This window comes from Xenopus laevis, chromosome 1L (assembly GCF_017654675.1).
Source record: "Xenopus laevis strain J_2021 chromosome 1L, Xenopus_laevis_v10.1, whole genome shotgun sequence".
Classification (NCBI taxonomy): Eukaryota; Metazoa; Chordata; class Amphibia; order Anura; family Pipidae; genus Xenopus; species Xenopus laevis.
Window position 1 is genome coordinate 130,323,729 of NC_054371.1, and position 23,156 is coordinate 130,346,884.

Below are 23,156 nucleotides of genomic sequence, written 5' to 3' on the forward strand. Positions count from 1 at the left end.
ATTGAATAAAAATCGTTCGATCAATGAATTAAAATCCTTCGAATCGAACGATTTTTTTCTTCGATCGATCGAACGAAGTTTTTCGCAAATCCTTTGACTTTGATATTCGAAAGTCGAAATATTTGCGGTAAATCCTTTGACTTCGATATTTGAAGTCGAAGGATTTCACTTTGATGGTCGAATATCGAGGGTTAATGAACCCTCGATATTCGACCCTTAGTAAATGTGCCCCTTTTTGTATTAGAGATTCCTGATGGATAGTCAAGACAAGGTTTCAATATCTTCCTTTATCTAGCCATACCCATGTAGATGTGGATATTTGCCTTATTTGGCACCCAACGTAATGATGAATAATGAACCAGATATGTCATAATGGCTCATACATGTGATAAGTAACATGATCTGTGAGAAATCACATTAGTCATCTACATGGGTTTTCTTGTTTACATTTTGGGATCTTAGGGCAAAAACATATTGAAACATATATATATTTAAAACAGTACCATTTTAAATGTGTACCGTTTATTTGATATATCAACAAATGGGCAAGCACTCTTTTAAGTTCGTCAACATCTGTCAGCATCATATTTCCTAGAGAAATAGCCTTTATGAAATAAACTACTATATTATATTTTTGAAAAGCATACCTGTTTAAATTTCCTTAAATGTACAGATCCAGAGCCAAGTTTTATACACAAAGCAGGGATGCAATTCTGCTTTATATACCACTCATAAAATAGGCCATAATCAGTACATAGTCCATACTTATACTAACTAACTGTAGATCCTAAGATGACAATACCATTGATATTAATTTAATGGTTTAAGAAATCATTCAGGCCACACTTAAAGACATTAACAGAATCAGTCATCACAATATCACATGGCAGTGCATTCCACAACCTCACTGCCCTCAACATGAAGAACCACCTTTGCTGCTTTATATGAAAGTTCAGTAGGATAAGAAAAATACATTTTCCCACAAAAATATATACAGATAATTCTGGAACTCGATTAGAAATTACTAGGGATGCACCGAATCCACTATTTTGGATTCGGCCTAACCCCCGAATCCTTTGCGAAAGATTCGGCCGAATACCGAACCGAATCCAAACCCTAATTTGCATATGCAAATTAGTGGTGGGAAAGGGAAAACATATTTACTTCCTTGTTTTGTGAAAAAAAGTCATGCGATTTCCCTTCCCGCCCCTAATTTGCATATGCAAATTCGGATTCGGTTCGGCCAGGCAGAAGGATTCGGCCGAATCCAAATCCTGCTGAAAAAGGCCAAATCCTGGCCGAATCCCGAACCGAATCTTGGATTCAGTGCATCCCAAGTATAGATTGGGATTTGTTGGAAGTGAGAAGTGACCTAGTTTCACCTAAAGTGCGTGTAGATGTAAATGCAACAGCTTAACTGTGTGTAGCATGGACTACCAGCATGTAGTAAATTTTAAAAAATATTTTCTTTGTTTACCAAGAAAGAAAAAAAATTCAAAGTATACATTGCTTTCTAAACCAAATATTGGAACAATGTCCCTTCAATATAGGCAGATATATTATTCTATTATCTTTATATTTCTTAAAAATACATCCCCTGTTTTTATATAAATGGCTATTGTATCATGGTGTTAATTTACCCTTGCTTGTTTTAAACCTTTAACCAGCTGATAAATGATGTTCACAGTATAATGAGTCCATCCCTTACTCTCACTGCTGTCAGTGTCTCAAAGGACTTTGTTGTGATTTATTTTGGGGGGGGGTTAAAAAGGAGAAATGAAGCAAATCTTAATTTAACTTCACTTCCATCAGGTTGTAAGGAACCACACTGATGGGATCTAGTGTAAGAAGAAATAGTTTTTCAGCTGGCTCTGGCTCTTTAAATTAGAAATACAGCTTTTATTATATAGATGATTTTGAAATTTGTTTTTATATCCAAGGTTCTACCAACATAAAAATGCATAATGTACTTTAATATTTGTGGGATATATATTATATACAGTATATAATGGTTATAATACTAGTAGAGAGCCTTGACACGTCTCATCTGCCATGGAAAAAAGGAAGCCATTATCTAATGTAACCCTAGCTGTAAATTGATTTTCTGCAGTAACATAATTCATGCAAAATGTATCTTATGTTCATTATGTTAATAATTGTATAGTTTACCTATAGTTCTTAAATGGATATAAGCAAAGGAGACATTTATCTTTTAAATACAGTACTTTATTGTGTTAATGATAAGGATATTAATGTGTACAAGACCACTCTGAAACTCAGATGCTCAGTCTAACACAATAAGGGATAGATTTATTAAGGGTCAAAGTGAAAATTCGAATCTTCACTTTTTTTTGGTCAAAACGCTCAAATTCAAATTGTGAATTATCCAAACTCGAATCGAGTTTTAATTTGAATTTCAAGATTTATCATACTCTGGCCCTTTAAGAATGCATGGTGGATATGCTCAATCATCAAGAAAGCCTATTTGCAAACGAATCTTCAAGAACCAACTACCACCAGATCATATTCAACCAGATGTTAGGTGGCCTCATGGGCAGCTTTTCACTGGAGATTATCTGTAGAGCAGCCTCCGGGTCCTCCCTGAGAATCTGATGTTAGTTCAACAAAATATTCTTATATGTTCAACATCTTAAAATTGCCAGATTTGTAAAATATATTTTGCATTATATGAACTGTTGATCAATGATTTACCCAACCAGGAACAGCCAGCTTGCTAAGTTCCGGAGAGTGTTTACATGGAGAGGGCTGATGAAAATTGTGTTGTGTAATTTTCCTTTCCTGATTCTTTCCATGTTAGGGTTACCCTCCCTCGGTTAGTATTTGTTGTGCAAATAACTTGGTATAAGACAGCGGGGTTGGGTGGGTTCTTTATTGGGGAAAGAGATTGGCTATCCCAGAGAGTGTTGACATGGAGAGGGCCAGTACAGGAAAATCATGGTAAGTTTTCTCTCCTACAGATCAAATGTTATTCTATTTACACATTTTTCTCCGTGAAGCTTATTTTTTAGATCCTATTAAACAAATGGGTACCACTGCAGAAGTTAAGAACTATTTAATGGGTACCACTGCAGAAGTTAAGAACTATTTAATTTAAAATTCAAGTATTTTATATATTAAAACTTTATTGGGGTGGTTTTATGTTTGAGAAAAATGTGAGAAAGCCTCAATGAGTTTTCTCATATACAGAATTCTTGGCTGCTGGCCATTGAGGAGTTAGGATAAAGTTATATTGTCATTTAAGACGCTATCTCTATGGTTGCTAGACCACAGTTCCCATTGTATTTAACCCTTGATAATATGTAGGCTATCACTGGGGATTTCAGTCCATCAGCAGTGGGATGGAGCAACACTTCTATAGAAGATTTATGAGACCTTTAATACCAAATAGAATAAATCTATGTGGCCGCTTAAAAAAACCTGTATAGCAGAGTAGTATCTGGAGTCATGCAAAAGCCACTTTCAGCTAAGCACATTTTTGAATCTTAAAATCAGATTTATAAATTCAGCCAAGAAATAGTAAAAATGAATTCCATCTGCTATAAGATGCATGTCTATGACTGTAAAAATATTTGCTATAACAATTGAAACATAATAGAAGTTATGTTTTTCTTAAATGATCTCAGCTAAACAGGTTAATGTATACCCTTGCCAAACCTGTAAAATAAATGCCAAGTCAGGCAATATTTAGTTTACTGATATGCCATCTCTCTCGCTGTTCATCAGAAAATAGAGGTGAAAGTGAAACTTCAGTCAAATTAAGACATGAGCAAATAATTTCATTCTGATTTTACTTTCATATGACTTGGGGTTGAAATCAGTTTGTATATAACCAAAACTGATTTACATTGAAATTTGCAATACCTTTTATGCAAACCTGCACTTGTGATTAAGTTTCATAGCTTTATTTCATTATTCAAATAGTGTCTAATCTATTCAGCTCTACTAGAATGTAGTAACATTGTAGTTATGTAAGTAAATGTCAAAAAAAACTCAAACTATGTAACTCTAACATATAACATGCTTTACCTTTGGACTTCCCTATGATTTATATATTTTCTCATATCACATCCATCAGTTTGACTCTTACTAAAGTGGGAGTTTTCTCTTCATCTAACTTCACCAAAGTTCACTGCAGTTCACCAGGTGTATTTTCACAACACATCTCATATTCACTAAAACATTTGCCAGAATTTTTTTTTCCATACAAATGTGGTGGGAAAATGTTTTGCCAAGGAGAAAATTTGCATGGAAAGAGTGATGCTTATAATGAGATTTAAAAGCAGCTGCTCTACCTTTACAATGGTATTTCTCCATTCTGAATCTGGAGACATTTCTCTTTGCAAACCTACGTTCTTGTGCTATTAGCAAATTACATAGTTACATAGTTAGATCGGGTTGAAAAAAGACCAAAGTCCATTAAGTTCAACCCCTCCAAATGAAACCCAGCATCCACACATACACACACTGACAATGACCACTTCTTACACTCACTACATATAGATTTTAGTATCACAATAGCCTTGGATATTATGCTTGTAAAAAAAATCATCCAAGCCACTCTTAAAAGCATTAACAGAATCAACCATCACAACATCTCCCGGCAGTGAATTCCACAACCTCACTATCCTGACTGTGAAGAACCACCTACATTGCTTCAAATGAAAGTTCTTTTCTTCTAGTCTAAAGGAGTGGCCTCTAGTGTGTGGATCTTTTCTATTGAAAAGATTCAGCCATCTGTCTATAATGCCCTCATCATAATTTATGTCTTCCATTCCTCTAACCAGTTTAGTTGCACGTCTCCGCACTCTCTCCAGCTCATTTATATCCCTCTTAAGGACTGGAGCCCAAAACTGCACTGCATACTCCAGGTAAGGCATTACCAGGGACCTATAAAGAGTTAAAATAATGTTTTCACCAATTACGTTTATGCCCTTTTTATGCAAGACAGAACTTTATTTGCTTTAGTAGCCACAGAATTACACTGGACGGAATTAGACAATTTGTTATCTACAAAAACCCCAGATCCTTCTAAGTTAAGGAAACTCCCAACACACTGCCATTTAGTGTATAACTTGCATTTATATTATTTTTGCCAAAGTGCATAACCTTGCATTTATCAACATTGAACCTCATTTCCAATTTGCTGCCCAGTTTTACCAATTTAGTCAAATCACTCTGCAAAGTGGCAGCATCCTGCATGGAACCTATAGTTCTGCACAAATGTATCATCAGCAAAAATTGGAACTGGAGAATTTTCACTGGAGAAATTTCACCTGGAGATGAGAGGCAAATTTACGTCAATGCAAAGAGAATTTTCACCACTGCAAATTTAATTCTCCAAAACTTGGTGTATTCTTCTTTTATTAAATTGGTGATATTGAGGGGAATCTTAATATTTGGTGAAAGTAATCCAATTTTTCACTTTCACCCTTTAGTATATATGCCCCTTTATGTGAGGTATCCACAATTGGCCAGAGAACAATCAACATGTTACCATTTAATCCATGCACATTTAGAAAAACGTTAATATAGGGACAACTGGAAGAAGGACCTTGGGACAATGCTTTCTCTTGAGAGCTCTAATGTTTTGACCATAGAGACTCCCCACAATTATTTCATAGAGAGTATTATATATTGGAGACATTACATTCAATATAAAACAATAAATATTCCATGCATGTAGCTTTAAATACAACACAATCATACAGGTGATACTCTATTTGGCACTTCTACTGCTTGTAGTAGAAGAACTGTGTGTATACATTGGAATACAAACTAAATGGCACTTGCATATTCAGCAAGGTGCAATAGTTGTGTTTTTTTAAGGTCACAGCAAACAGAATGCGAAAAATTACAGATAGTTTATAAGTAGACATTATACAAACCCTCCCATCACATTGTGTGACCATTAGGCAAATAGAATTAGAGATTTACACAGAATAAATTATTTACATCCAATAAAACTCCAAGTTGAAATGCATGAGAATGTAGTCCTTTGTTAAAGTGATACTGACACTAAAAAGCTACTTTTTAAAATATGAATGTACATTGAAAGTTACCTATAGGTCATGTTAATTGTTTTTTGCTGAGAGGTTTGTTTTTGTAAGCAATTGTTAGTTGAAGTTTCTAAATCTGACTGTTTTACCAACATGACTGTCCCATCTCAGCCTGTCAGTTACAGTTTCTAATGCTAAAGGACTCCTGATGCACAAATATGGCAGCCTCCTAATACAGAAATATGGGGCATCAAACAGGTAATGTAAAAGCAGTGTGCAAATACTTTATGGCAAAGTTATAAGTAGCTTTCAAAGGTAATTTATGATAGATGTAAAAACGAGTTTAATTTCTGGTGTCAGTATCCCTTTAACTGAGGCATTTTGAAAAAAAAATTTAAATTTTCCCATTACAGTATCCCTTTAAGACCATGTCATAAAGCATAATCCGTAGCCCATACAAGGCCCTTGATGCTGTAAAACAAAAATTGAAATTGTAAATGAACATAATAACAACTTAAAGAGCAACAACACCTATAACACAAAAGAGGACATCAGTTCTACCATTTCCATCATGTACATGTTATATGCACAATACTTATGCAAACGAAACGAAGCAAGCATATCCTTGTTAAGACCCATAAGTGCCATGTTTTATCCACATTACTGTAAAAACTCTATCCGGTCACCTGCAATACTATCCACCTTAATCATAGCCTATGATTAAGGGAATCTTTCACGAAACACGGCAGTATCCTACTGTACAGGTATGGGACCTGTTATCCAGATTGCTCGGGACCTGAGGTTTTCCGCATAATGAATCTTTCCGTAATTTGGATCTTCATACCTTAAGTCTACTAGAAAATCATGTAAACATTAAATAAACCCAATAGGCTGGTTTTGCTTCCAATAAGGATTAATTATATCTTAGTTGGGATCAAGTACAAGCTACTGTTTTTTTTATTAAAGAGAAAAAGGAAATCACTTTTAAAAATCTGGATTATTTGCATATAATGGAGTCTATGGGTGAAGTGACTAACGCTGGCGCAAATTCGGTAGCATGACGTAATTTCGTAGCTTCGCCAATTCACTATCGGGCACTGGCGTAAATTCGCTAGCGAAGTGGACCTACTCTAGCGCTACTTCGCACCCTAACGCCACGCGAAGTTGTGCTATAGCGAATGGGACGTAACTTCGCTAATTCACTAACTTGCGCAATTAACTGAACGTTACCTCTTGCGCCAGACTTGCCTTCATCACCTCAGACCAGGCGAAGTGCAATAGAGTAGATAGGGCTTTTTTTCTAAGTCCCAAAAAACGCTGGCGTCTTTTCCTTTTTTAAGGGTGATAGGCTGAAAAAGATCGTTAATTTTTTTGGGGGTACCCTCCTTCCCCCCTACATTTCCTAACATATGGCACCTAAACTATACAGTGGGCACATGTGTAGGGCAAAATAACAACTCTATTTTATTTTATGAAGCTTTCCCAGTTTGTGTAGTGTGTGTATTTGGTGCTATATATACATCCATTGTACTTTAACTTGGCGCCGTATGCTAATTAGGCATCGCTAGCGTAACTTCGGTTTGCTCGGCGAATAAATGCTAGCGCAACTTCGCTACCGTCTGCCTCCCTGAGCGCAACTTCGCATTTTAGTGAATTTGCGTAGCGCTGGCGAAACTACGCCTGGCGAAGTGTGGCGAAGCTATCGCCGGCGCAACTTCGGATCTTAGTGTATGAGCGATGGCCTTTCCGCAATTCCGAGCTTACTGGATAACATGTTTCCGGATAAGGGATCCCATACCTGTACTAACAAAAATGAAAACTAAGTATTAAAAATGGACCATATGTTTGCAACACTATATGAACTTGGGTACTCTCTGGAAAAATATTAAAATATATCTTCTTTAATAGGGCAAAATATTGATTGCCCCAAAATACTGGCACTAATGTATGTACTGTATATAGCCTCAAGTCATACATACAAAGAAGTAAAATACAATGTTATAAAAGAACAGGTGATATTAAGTCTCACATTTGTAAATTAAGCCATGGCTCATTTTGTAAAAAATTTAATATCTATTAGAACTGGAAGAGACAAAAGCATTACAAGCATCATACTGGACACACTGGGATTTGGGCAAGTTAGCTACAAATTCAAAGGTTCATTGTGTTACTGCATCAGAATAAAGTAGAAATGTTTTAGCAGTCCCTTCTGTAAAAGGCTTGCCAGAACAATTTAATGTTTTAGGAGCTGTAGGCTGACTGAACAAATGAAAGATGTTCCAACAAGTTCAGCCTGTGTAAGCTGGGAGAGTTGATGAAGCAGAAAGTAAATGAATAAGGAAGGTATAAGCAACCATAGCTGTTTTTGTAGTTTTCAGAGGCATATAATAAATGAAGACTCACTGAAATAAAAGTGTGAATAGTATAGCAATGTTAAAAAAATCAGTGTAACATTATAATTTGTGTTGTTTTACGCTATAGCAATTATGCCAAAAACCATAAAGTTTCTATGTGCCTAATGCAATTTTTTTTACATTAAATCTGAATACATGTGGTGGACAAAATAAGAGAAACCCATTGCATTAGGAGCATTGACTTGATCATGCTTTCTTGTAGTATAAAATGAACGTCTTGCATTTTATTTAATAGATTATGCTACAAAGGGACATAATCTCCAAAGACATTTAACAGGGGCTTCTGTGCATTAAGAAAACTGGTTATTGCAGCATTTACAAAGGAAAGGTAATAGTATATGCTTAAAGGAAACTGATAAAAAAGCATTGTTTTTAAAAGCATTAAACTGCTGCATCTCAAACGCTTATTTTAAATATGAATGTATAAATTTAATTATAAAGCACTGTAGGTACAATATATAAAAGAACACACAGGGAGCCAGACTGCAAAGAGTTGACCAGATTATGGGTGCAGAGAAAGTTAGTAATACAAGAAAAGACAAGACATTTGAGAAGTTTAGAGGCTAGCAAAAAAGAGAGAGACAGTAGTTAGACAGTATGGATACAGTTTAGCCTTTTTAAGAATGGGCTTCACACAGGCCTGTTTGAATAAATAGCAGAAAGTACCACAAGTTAGAAAGGAATTGAATATATGAGTAAGTGTTGGAGTATGGACATGGGAACACTGTTTCAGTAATGGTGAGGGAATGGGCTCAAGCAGGCTTGTAGGTGGAGAGAACAGGAAAAGCTTGGGGACTTTAATGAAAAGAGTTGAAAAGAGGAGATTTAGAAAGGTTGAGAATATTGGTATCTGAAGAGTGGGAATATTGTTTATGGATATAATCTACTTTGCTTTTATATAAGTCGGCAAAGTCCTGGAGGGCTATGTTCAGATGTCAGAGGTTTGTTTGTAGAGGGATGAAGAAGTGAAGCATTTTACAGATTCAACTCAGTATAAATAGTTTCCAGCTAAATAGTTTAATAAAGACAGATGATGACTTAGTCTCCGAGAGTGGTACAGCTTAATATTTAATCTAAATGATAGGTAGATCAAAAGACTTCATGGATCATTGCCAAAGTGCAAAAACAGAAAAAAAGCAATAGATTTATAGACTTATTTGCAAATATCTAAAGCCTGTTAAATTGGCTGTTTACCATTAAATTAACTTTTAGTATGAAGGAGAGACAAATTGCAATTGGTTTTAATTTTTTATTATTTGTGGTATTTTGCTTTTTATTCAGTGGCTTTAATGATTGCAATTGCAGCAATCCAGTTGCTAGGGTCCAGATTACCCTAGCAACAATGCATTGATTTGAATAAGAGACTGGAATACGAATACGAGAGGGACTGAGTAGAAAGATGATTACTAAACAGTAGCAATAAATATAAATGTGTAGCCTTACAGAGCATTTGTTTTTAGATGGGGTCAGTGACCCCCCATTTGAAGGCTTGAAAGAGTCAGAAGAAGAAGGCAGATAATTCAAAAACTATAAAAAATAAAAATGAAGGCCAGATGAAAAGCTGCTTAGAATTAGCCATTATATAACATACTAAAGGTTAGCTTCAAGGTGAACCACTTCTTGAAGCTGCCATCCTTCTTCAGAACCAGTTTCGTTGCATGTCTCTGCACTCTCTCCAGCTCATATATATCCCTCTTAAGGACTGGAGCCCAAAACTGCACTGCATATTCCAGGTGAGGCCTTACCAGGAACCTATAAAGACGTAAAATTATGTTTTTATCACTTGAGTAAATACTCTTTTTTATGCAAGACAATACTTTATTTGCTTTAGCTTCAGATTGACACTGCCTGGAATTTGACAACTTGTTATTTACAAAAATTGTACACCCTCCGATGTTATCCTCACATGCGTCTGAATAAAGCCGAAGATTGATGTTAACAGTGGTCCTTGATTGATTTGTCCTTGATCAGCGCTCCGCAGCGGTTTGTGAGTTTGGTTCAGATTGACACTGCCTGGAATTTGACAACTTGTTATCTACAAAAATCCCCATATCCTTCTCAGTTAAGGAAACTCCCAACGACGTTTAGGGACCCATTTATTAAATGCTCTATTTTGTCGTTCTGATTTTTTGAGAAAAACAATTGATAAATTAATTCAATTAGTGGAAGGGAGTTTGGTCAACTTTGTTTTCATAAAGAACTGATGTTAATTTGAGTTTTAATAATTAAACCCCTTAGTGTATAACTCACATTTTTATTATTTCTGCCAAAGTGCTAAGATTTCCAGTGTAGTCAAATCACTCTGCAAAGTGGCAGCATCCTGAATGGAACTTATAGTTCTGTATAATTTAGTATCATCAGCAAAAATATAAGCAGTACTTTAAATGCCCAAATCTGCCTCTTTAATAAACACATTAAAAAGCAAAAGACCAACGACAGAGCCCTATGGTACTCCATTAACAACACTAGTCTAATTAGAATATGTTCCATTTACCACTGCTCTTTGTAATCTATCCTTCAGCCAGTTCTCTATCCACGTACAAATACTATATTCCAGGCCATTATTCCTTAATAAACCAGTAACCTTCTGTGTGGTACTTGTATCAAAAGCTTTAGCAAAGTCTTAATAGATTACATCCACTGCCATTCCAGAGTCGAGGTTCCTGCTCATGTTCTCATATAAAATCTAATTACATTAGTCTGGCAAGATCTGTTACGCATAAAATCGTGCTGGCACAAACTCATAGTATTATTATTTGCAATAAAGTCAAGCATCTTATCCCTTATTACCCCTTCGAAAAACTTTGCTAATACTGACATCAGACTAACTGGCCTACAGTTTTGAGGCTGAGAATGGGATGCCTTTTTGAATAGCACCGTGTCAGACATAAATGAATCCTGAAAAATTTCGAGGTTTGTCAATCTCAGATCTAAGCTCATTTAGTGCCCTGGGTGAATACCATCTGGTCCCGGACCTTTTTTTTTATCTTTGTTTATCTTTATATAGTCTCTTTTGAATTTCCTGTTGTGTGAACCATGCATCATTCGTATTATTGCTACAAATGGGACTATGAAGTCCTTGGTGCAATACCCTTTTCCATCCCAATTTTAGATTGTCTGATAGATTTATGCACGATTTATTAGCCTTCATATACCTGATAAACATTTCGGCTGTCCCAGCTAACCTGAATGGCTTTAAAGCATGTCTTTTCTTGCCAACCTCAACACCAACACTTCTATCGAACCACAAAAGTTTTGTTTTCAACGGCTTGAAAAGGTTCCAAAGATCCTAAAATGCAGTATTATCGTATGGCTTATTAAAATGAAACCTGAACACATAAAGCACATTTTTCTTAATGTATATGTCACGGTCGGCACCCAACACCAGAACAAACACCAGGCACCCTGGTCTCGGCTCGTGCTTCACCAGTAGTGTGACCGCCTTTGGGCCTCGGGAGGAGCCCTCGGCTTACTTGGATGCCACCTGGACTTAAACGAGAGGTGCAAGATGAGGGTTCTGGATAGGCAGAGGGGCACAACAGTAAAGCAAAGTCTTTTGGACAGAAGATCGTAGTACAAGGCGTTTAGGCAAAAGAGTAGTCTGAACAGGCCGGGTCGAGGCAGGCAGAGAATAAACGTTGTCAGGCAGGCAAGGGTCAAACCAGGAAGTCAATCAGAGGGTTAATCAGAAGAGGTAGTCGGTAATCAGGCAAGGATCAGAATCCAGAAGTCAGAATAGTCAAAACAGCCAGGCAGGGGTCAAAACAGGGATCAAACAGATTCAGAATATAGCTCAAAGCACCAGGAAATGAAATCCTATCACGCGCACTGAATAAAACTAGAGATCCCTTTAAATAGTATTTGAATTTCGCGCCACTGCGTGCTGACGTCATCACGTCAGCGCGCATGCACATAAAACCCAGGAAGAGGCGCACACACCCTAACAGACCGGCGCGGCTCAGTGCGGCGAGCGTCCTCGCCGAGGGGGCGGCAGGCGTCCCTGCCGTCCCCCCACTAGACCACCAGGTAAGGTTGTTACATTACCCCCCCTCGAGGGGGGGCCACAGGACACCCAGGTCTCCCAGGAAATTTTAGATGGAATTTCTTCCTAAGTTTGTCAGCCTTGATGTCCCCTACTGAGACCCAAGAGTTCTCCTCAGGGCCATAGCCCTTCCACTTAATAAGGTATTGTAGCTTACCTCGTACGAGGCGGGAATCGAGGAACTCTTGGATCTCAAACTCAGGCTGACCTTCGACCAACACTGGGGGAGGTACAGACGAAGAACGAATAACAGGAGCAGGTTTCAGGAGAGATACATGAAATGAATTGGAAATTTTAAAATTAACAGGTAATTGCAGGCGGACAGAAGATGGGTTAATGATTTCAGAAATGGGATAGGGACCGATAAACCTGGGTCCCAGTTTGAGAGAGGGCACCTTTAACTTGATATTTTTTGTAGACAACCAGACCTGATCCCCCACTTTATACTGGGGTGCCTCTCTACGTGATCTGTCAGCAGCCTTTTTTTGAGCGGAAGTAGCTGCTGACAGGGATTCATGCACTTGTGACCAAACCTTAGAAAATTGTTCGATAGAAGAATTGGCAGAAGGTACAGGGGAACCAGACCCAGAAAAGGAAAAAGCTTTGGGGTGCAGACCATTTACAATAAAGAAAGGAGATTCTCCAGAGGAAGAATGGGTAGCATTATTGTATGCAAATTCTGCCCAAGGTAATAGTTCCGCCCACGCGGATTGGTTGTCAGATACATAACACCTGAGGTACTGTTCTAGGGATTGGTTTACCCTCTCAGTTTGCCCGTTGGTTTGGGGGGTGATAAGCAGAGGAAAAGGATAACTCAATCCCAACTAATGAACAGAATGCACGCCAAAACTTAGAAACAAATTGAACCCCCCTGTCGGAAACAATATTTTCAGGAAAACCATGAAACTTAAAAATGTGGGTGACAAATAGGTCAGCCAAAGTCTTAGCAGAAGGGAGGTGTGGAAGGGGAACAAAATGGCTCTTCTTGCTAAACCTATCTACCACCACCCAGATCACCGTTTTCCCCTGAGAAGGGGGTAAATCAACAATGAAGTCCAATGACAAATGGGACCAAGGTTTTACTGGAATGGGTAAGGGGATTAACAGACCCTGGGAAGAATTTCGAGAAGACTTTGATCTTTGGCAGACTGGGCAGGAATTAACGTAGGCTTTAGCATCCAGTTTGAATGAAGGCCACCAAACATGACGGGATAACAGGGACACAGTCTTAAAAATGCCCGGATGCCCTGCCATTTTAGAATCGTGAACCTCCTTCAATACTTGTTCCCTTAACTCCTGTGGAACGAACATCCTCCCAGAGGGAGTATCCACCGGAGCAGATGATTGTACAGGGGACAATAAAGAGGAAAGGTCAGATTCAAGTGCAGCTACAATTACCTCCCTGGGGATGATGGGGATGCACTCGCTAGACTCAGAGGGATCGGACTCGAAGCTTCGAGAGAGTGCATCCGCTTTGGTATCCTTGGAACCAGGCCTAAACGTTAAAGAAAAATTGAACCTGGTAAAAAACAGTGCCCATCTAGCCTGCCTAGGACTTAGTCGCTTGGCGGACTCAATGTACAGAAGGTTCTTATGATCAGTATAAACCGTGATCATGTGTTTTGCTCCCTCCAGTAGATGCCGCCATTCCTCAAAGGCCCATTTAACAGCCAACAATTCTCTATTCCCAATATCATAGTTGATCTCAGCAGGGGAAAATTTCTTAGAGAAGAATGAGCAGGGATGCACCTTGTTGGTTGTTGGATGCCTTTGAGAAAGGACTGCCCCTGCCCCAACTTCAGAAGCATCTACCTCTACTATAAAAGGAAGTGCAGTGTCGGGGTGTCGAAGAATGGGGGCAGAACTAAATTCCTTTTTGAGGAAGTCAAAAGCTTGTACCGCTTCAGGAGACCAGATGCTGGGGTCAGCACCCTTCTTAGTCAAATCAGTAATGGGGGCCACAATTAAGGAAAATTTTTTAATAAACTGACGATAGTAATTTGCAAACCCCAGGAACCTTTGGGTAGCACGTAATGATTGGGGTTGGGTCCAATCCAGTACAGCTCTCACCTTGCCTGGATCCATTTCAAGACCCTTGCTGGAAATATTAAACCCTAGAAACTGAACGGAAGTAACCTCAAAGATACACTTTTCCAGTTTGGCATAAAGATTATTATCCCTGAGTCTGCGCAAGACTTGATGAACATGACTTCTATTAGAGGAGAAAATCAAGATATCGTCAAGATAGACCACTACGAATATCCCCAGCAGGTCCCGAAAGATGTCGTTGACAAATTCTTGGAACACGGTGGGTGCGTTACAGTATAAGGTTAAAAACATAAGCAAAAATGGGATTTAGAATTTTTGTAGCTAAAGGGGCTAGATCATATGCACTGCTGACATTATTAGATGATAATGCATCCAATTCTGTAATAATTTTTGGATTATTTTAACCATATCCCTAATATATAATCTGAACTGAAATAGAGATTTCAGTATTCTAAAATGGTACATAGTGACAGAAGAGGTGCTGTAGAGGTGAATAATAATTTATGAGAATAAATGGGATAATGTATCGGTGGCAACAAATCAACAAAAATGTTGGAAGGAGTTTCTCTGCCTTTCATTTCACTTACAATGTGATGCCTGGTAGCACTAGCCACTTAACTTAAATTTGACAGTTGCAGTGCAACCACATCTAAATACCTGAATTAGCAAGTATAGAAAGCTACTGTATATCAGTTGGACATCCAGCATCAACCATCAGCATGGAACAATTTAATTCCCTGCATGTTAAAAAATGGTAGTGACAATTTAGATTAAGTTGTACTGTGCATAGCAACACATAAAGGTGCATTTAGTGCATTTGCTTTGATAATTTAGCAAATGTGTTAACATTTTAACTACTGACGTTTTTATTCTTTTGAATTAATTCTTTAATTAATTGAAAAGATCATGAATGTTAAAAGGTTTTAAATGGTAAAGCGATCATTCCATTAAAAAATCCTACTTGGAGTATAGGACTATTGGCAAGGACTCAATTATCCAACAACATCTGTTTTAGGGGTTTAGTCTAAGCAAGGTTTCATTTGAAATATGAGCTCTGCCACCTGTTTTAGTATTTATTCCTTGGGCTAGGGAATTTGAAACACCTTACATGGTCACTTTCTTTTTGTTTTTGGAGACAGTTACCAAAATGACACTGGAATTTCCAAAGCCTTTTAGCATGTATAGTTCATTGACATTACACATAAACAAAAAGAAAAAATATAATAAAATGTCTTAATATCCAACACTTCCCTTCATTAGATATTGCACCAATATTGTATTATTTCTACAAGTGTTGGCAGAATTTTTATAAACTTAATCCAATTCCACAAAATTTAATAGAATCCTATTTATAAATGCAAACAAGCATTTTTATTTTATTGTTTAGGAAATGCCCAGCTCCTACACCTACATCTAGAATTTCTCCAAAAAGCAAGAAAGGACTACTTCTGCTGTAGAGGATCTATTATTTGCAAATTTACTCTCTAGCAAGCTCTAAAACAAGGCAATACAATTTTCCAGACATTATAACAAAGATTCTTCTTTGTTATCTCTCCTAAGTAAGCAGCCCACGCTTAATTAAAGATGCAAAAGGATGCTTCCCTTCTAGCACACAGTCATATTTCTATTAAAAGTATTGTTATTACCATGAACTTTATACAATATTACAATGCAATCATACTTCAGAAAAGTGGTTATAATGCTGTTTAGGTGTTCAGCGCTATAAAAAAAAAAACAATTTTACTGATGATAACAGTTAAATAAGTCTTGGGGCAGATTTATTAAGGTTCAAATTGTAAATTCGAATTAAAATTTTAATTAAAAAGTTGGATTTTTGGTCAAAACTCACAAATTCGACTATTCACCACCATGTTCATGTAGAAGTCAATGACAGAGGTCCAGTGACCCATTTGAAAATGTTAATAGCCTTCCTGATATTTTTTCAGAGAAAAATTTGAGTTTAGTCAAATTTGATTCAATTCGATTCGAGTTTTCAGGTCTGTAATATTTAATGAGTTTTAGACATTCAAGTTTTTTCTTAAATAGCCTCCCATTCGAGTTGTGAGTATATTCAAATTTATTAGAGTGAAAAAAATTCACATAAATTCGATATTCGACCTTTAATGACGGGCAAGTTATCGAAAGGATAGAGGGCAGTAGGGGGTATATCACCTATATCACTGAAGCACAGTACTCATCAATTGGGAGACTGATCACTTCCCAAACTGTTTCAGCAAAATAATTTTCCAGCACGCAGAGCAAGTGCAAACAGCATGAAGCCATTGCTATTTTAATATCCTTACATTTGGGTTCACCCTGCTTGCATTTTCCCTTCATGCTGCTGATTTTTGTGCTTTATATTGTATTCATATCAAACATTGATAGTAGTAGACACTAGATCTCACTTGTAGAGTTAGGCATAGGGAAACAAAAAAAGGCCCCTACAAGAGTCACATTTAAAAAAAGGCAGCTAAAACGCAAAGTTGTGGATGGAAGAGTAGAAATCCAGGATCCCTGTGATACATTGTCTTATAATGGTTGTTAAAGGGGAACTATTGCAACTGATTCCTGTACAAACAAAATCGAACAACTGCCAGTGACGATAATTGCTAATAGCCATTATTGTTATCCTCCTGAGCACAATCTCACTGGCAAAATCTACCTGTAACATCAGTAGAGATTTGTGTCCATTTAACTTGATCCTGGATTACTAGCAATGTAAATGTACATAGTTACATAAATGTGGGTATATACATCCATGTTAGACATAATTATAGCCACTAAACATTCACTCATCTTGCAATTGGCTGAAACAAGATAAAAAAAACTTTGTATGTATTAATGCAGATCCACACTTCATGTGACACGACACAATGCTGAATAGCTGAATAGGTCTTCTTTGTATTTTTTTTTTTGTAAAATGGAGGCAGGTTCATACTTTCACTACTTTATTTTTATTCCAGTGAGGGCTGATCAAGTCATGATGATGAAAATACATGAATTCAATGAATGCTCACCCCATTTCTTGTGCAAGAAGATTCTATGTTTAATTCATCACAGAAAGTAGATTGTATAAATGCAAAGCAGGAAAATTATTTTAACTGTACTTTAGGAACATAAGGGGGCCCATTTACTTAGTTCGAGTGAAGGAATAGAGGAAAAAAAGTTTGAATTTCGAATGGTCGAATATGGCTACTTCGACCATCGAATGGGCTACTCCAACCTTCGACTACGACCTTCGACTTCGAACGATTCAAACTAAAAATCGTTCGACTATTCGACCATTCAATAGTCGAAGTACTGTCTCTTTAAAAATTCTTCGACCCCCTAGTTCGCCACCTAAAACCTACCGAGGCCAATGTTAGCCTATGGGGAAGGTCCCCATAGGCTTCCTAACAATTTCCTGATCGAAGGAATATCCTTCGATCGATGAATTAAAATCCTTCGAATCGTTCGATCGAACGATTATTCCTTCGATCGTTCGATCGTAGGAATAGCACAAAATCCTTTGACTTCGATATTCGAAATCGAAGGATTTTACTTTGACGGTCGAATATCGAGGGTTAATTCACCCTCGATATTCGACCCCAAGGTGTACAAGGGTAAAACAGTCAATGACAATACCAGGCATTTAAACAGGGACTGGAAAAAACTGTTGATATTTTCATGTGCCATTCCATTGCAATACAATTCATGAATTGTAATATGGATTCTAGAAGATGAACTTTGGTGGCCTTTTAAATAGCTTATTTGTGCACATTTCAAGATATGTAACTTAAACATGATTTTGATACAATTGTATGCACCGATTCTGCTTGAGAACTGCACTTTTTTTTTTAATAAAAAAAAGATCTTACTGCAGTTTTTTGCAGTTTTTTGTAGTTTCTTTGCTTGAAGATGATGACCCAAGATGTCAAGAGACATTTAAGCAGGTCCTACTTGGTTAAATTGGAAACACTCCCACCTAAAAGGGTGTTCCTTAAATAACAAATCTGTAATGGCTGGTCCCTACATGTGATGGATCTTCTGCCTCTCTAGTAATCACTTAAACCTACTGGCAATGAACAAATTTTATTTTCCATACTAGTTTTATTCAAGTCCCCTCTGTCAGCCCACCAGTCACATAGTAGTCCTCTGTTCTGTTCCTTGTCTGTTCTGCCTCCTTCCTTTATATTGTCTTCTCTCCATAAAGAATCTATGGTTCTTGACTTTGCTTTGATACATATTTCTCTTTCAGCAAACTCCTTCATCAGCATTTTGCCCCATTGTCCCTCGCCTGCTGTTTCTAGTTTACAAATTTATTCTCAAAAGAAACTTCTCACTCCTGATGGTATTCTCAGTCTACTCTTGTCTCCTTTTCTTGGGCTCCTCTGTGGCCAACATTTAGTTCTTATGTATGAATGAAGATAATGTTTTATGTTGTTCACTGTCATCTGCTTAGTAATTCGAAAAAATTTAGGCACATCTTCTTTTTAACTACTAGGATGTGCTTCCCATAAATTTTGTTGATCCTTGACCCCTGAAACATAAAATTCACAGGTTGCAAAAGAATTTTTTTTTTTAAATTTAAATCATTTTAAATATTTCTTGCTACTTTGTTAAAAATAACATTGTAAATCATAAATATTTCAATTCTTATTTCATGTTTATGTTGATATTATCTTAATTCTGTATCAGCTTATGGAATGCTTTAATTGTACTGAACAAAACAGTAAAATAAGTTATGTGCAGTATATTTCCAAACAAAGTTTTCAATGAATTAATAGTTTATTCTGTTCATCATCATGGGTTTTAATCCAGTATTTGCTTTTTCCTTTAGGATATTAATTAAGAAACTCAAAAATATGTCTTGTCCATTTTACTACTTTCATTTAGCTGTGTCTCTGTTTCAGAGAAGTCAACAGAGCATAGGGTTAATAAAAGAGATGAGAAGAAGATTATAAGCACATGACTAGTAGGATTATTTGCCTGACCTAGATTCAGCAGTAACGTTCTTCTGACGATATTTTTGTTCTTCCAACTGAGGAGATAACAGCATAATTCAACTCTCACTCTGAAAAAAATCTTTATCTGTCCTACAAGATATAGGGATGGATTTAGATCAGGATAGATACTTTTAAAAAATACATGTGATTTGGTTTTTGTGGCATAATTACTAAGGTGATTGTATGACGGTAAAAAGGGTTTTCTTTGTTCAGCTGTTCAGTAAATTATGATAATTAAAGTGCAAAACTTGACAATACCCTTTTATTTTTGAATGGTCTATGAGGTGAAGAAACAGCAATGTATGAAGTCTGCTTATGAAAGGTTAGCTGAAAAGTGGGTGACATGAATGCATTTAACAGGTGTGTTTAAAGAATCTGGCAAAGGGATTTGGGATACATCCAGCTCCATTGAGGATATCTGAATGTCCTCGGCATTGACTGAGTAGCAGGATTAAATTGCAGGAACCCAGAGGAGGGTTCAGAAGAAATAAAATCCCATACTTATCAGCTTGCACCAGGCAGTAAGTAGTAGGAAAACAAATCTTGAGTCTTTACATTTACTGAGCTGAACTCTTTGTCCAAGAGCTATTGTTCAATTCTTATATATAGAAAGATCACTTCACTATTGATTTTTTTATGAGTCAGTACCCTCTTCTTTTTCTTAAAACATTTCTGAGACAGTAATTGAAGTTCTCTGAAACACGATGAGATAATGCAGAATGCTAGGCAAGCAGAAACATTTCCTGCATACATAAATGTAAAGTTGTTGGATACCCTCATCATTGCAGCCAGATTCATGAAACTGAACGGCAAAAATCAACTTTTGTTCTGGATTCCTTCTGAAGTTTTCTTTCCAAATAAAAGTTTAAAACATTAAATCATTAATGTTTGCACATGAGTAAAAGCTCAGTCATTTCAATGCGTTTCTGTTCTCTCTGATTTTGAAGCTGGTGGACCAAGGAAATCAATAACTGTTTCATCATAAAATAATATAGTCTATTGTGTATTTGTTCAAAACAATATTGCAAATACAAATTCACAGTTAAAATATGTTTGATAATCACTAAGAATACAAAAACATCCACATGCAGAGAGCCATCATTCAAAGATATTTCAAAATGCTTAAAATTGTAGGCCAATATTTGATCTTATTAACCTTGGAGCTACAGTGCAGTAGAAAATTTGAGTTTTCACGTAGTATTTTTTGGTCAAAACTTAAATGTTCTGGTTTTGAAAAAAAAACTTGAATATTCTAGATTTATTATACCCTGGAAATAGCTTGAATCCAAAAATACACCCCCTAAAACCCGTTGATATTCTGTATAAGTCAATGGCAGAGGTCTCTTGGACCAGTTGAAACGTTTAACAGCCTGCTTGATGTTCAAGTTTTTTTAGGAGGGTTTTGTCCAAAAACTCTACTCGTTTTCAAGTTTTTCTCCACTGAAAACTTGATCAGTTCAAGTTTTCAGGTTGCAGGACTCAAACTCGCAGAATCAGGTTTTTGCTATTCAAGTTTTTTCTTAAATAAGATACCATTTGAGTTTCAATGTCATTCGAGGTAAAAACAAAAAAAAAGGTCAAGGTAAAGGTCAGAAAAGTTTGACCTTTGATTAATAAACCCGTAAGAATCATTCAGCCCATTGCAACAGAACTTTTTCCACTGTGTTAAAGTTGTTCCTTTAAAACATATTGCACCACCTTGATATGTAAACACAACCTAAGTGGGTAAAAACTTGCACTGAAGTGGGTTTTAATCCAGCATTCTAGCGTGTACAGATATGGGACCTATTAGCATTTTGTGCACTGTTGGCAGGTCATCCTAAACGCATCTTGGTTCACTGCTGATATACAGTATGTCTTGTTAAATCACTCCATTAGGTCATCTCTCTATGGTAGGGCTATTTAACTAAAAATCTATGGCCCGGCATGGTCTCTATGAAAAGTTTAATGGCACATGGTCTCCATGGGCATCTTTGTATGGCATCATTTTATTGATCCCCAGGCATGTGATATAGTGGATTATTTTCCTGCAATGTGGAATATCTTATCTGACAAAACTGCTCTCAAGGATGCACCTTAAGGAGAAAGGTTCTTTATTTTTGTAACCAAAACAGTTCTATGCATGAAAAAGTTTAGGGCTGCAGATTTTAATAATTTGGAAAACAGATATAATATGTTAAAGCATTAATTCATAGGAGTTGATTTGTTCAGCAGTTTAAATTAACTTGGAAAGCAGATTTAAGAATATGTTAATATTATTAAGTATATCAATCTGCATATTTGAAATTAGGAGGTTTTTTTTTTTTGGGGACACTGATTTATGCTACCGAAAAGACACTGAGATTTAAAATGGAGTTATCTCTGAATGACATTTTTGTTCATAACTGTCAGTCCCCTCATTTTATTCAACTTAAAGAGCTCTGCTGCATATCTAATGCACTTAAAAGGTCATCATCACAAAGGCTGAAGTACATTGCTCAATAATTCCATACAGCCTTTCATGAAATGTATTGAGTTCTGTTGATATTGTACCTGTGCTGCACATTAAGAGAGCAGGACGTGGAAGTGGCTTTGTGTTTTAGAGAATGAGCTCAGTTTGGGAGTGGGTTTGTATTACAAGGAAGAACTTAAGAGCTGGAATTCAACAAGCTGTGTACAAGCAAGGTTAAAGGAAATGTAGCACAAGCATGTGTTGTAGGGAAGGGATTAGACATATGCTGCTAGGTGTGTGCTGTGTTGCTGTAAATGAAGATGATCAGTTCTTTATTTTACATTGTATACAGCTTCCAACAGGTGCTAATGTAATAAATGGTCTTAAGTTTTCTGTTTATCTAGTAACTCATAGCAGCAAATCCACAGGCAGCTTTTACTGGTCAGCTAGTTGATATCAAGCATTTGTTTGTTTGCTATGGGTTCCTAGATATGGGCAAACTAAATGTGTCAGCTCATTTGTCAGCCCAGATAGTCCAAGCACAGTAATGTGATAAGCATCAAGTAAATACATCAGACAGGAAACGTATTGGAGTTTTTTTGTCATCAGCTGGACTGATGAACCTAGAGGACATATTGGAATAAGTTGTATTATGTAGTATTATTTAAAGAATCTCTTTCTGATGTTGCTGGACTCCAGTTCCCATCATGTCCTAACACTTGATATATATGTAATATGTTAGTGTATGGAAATTGTAGTTAGAATGGGAATTACAGTATGTTTAGCATCATTTGGGTGGACCAACATTGCTATAGAAGAATTAGGGGCAGATTTATTAAGGTTTGAGTTGTGTTTTACAAAAAAATTCAACTTTTCAAGGTTATTTTTGAGTCAAAAATGTATTTTTTCAGGTAAAAAAAAAAAAAGATTGTTTAAAAGATTTATTATACACCGGCCATGGAAAAAGCTAGAATCCAAAAATACACCATGTAGAATCAGTGGTGAAGGTCCCTTGAACCATTTGAAGATATTAATAGCCTTTATGATGTACGAGTTTTTTCGGGGCGTTTCGCTTGAAAACTTAATCAATTTGAGCAATTCTAGTGTCACGGTTGGCACCCAACACCAGAACAAACACCAGGCACCCTGGTCTCGGCTCGTGCTTCACCAGTAGTGTGACCGCCTTTGGGCCTCGGGAGGTGCCCTCGGCTTACTTGG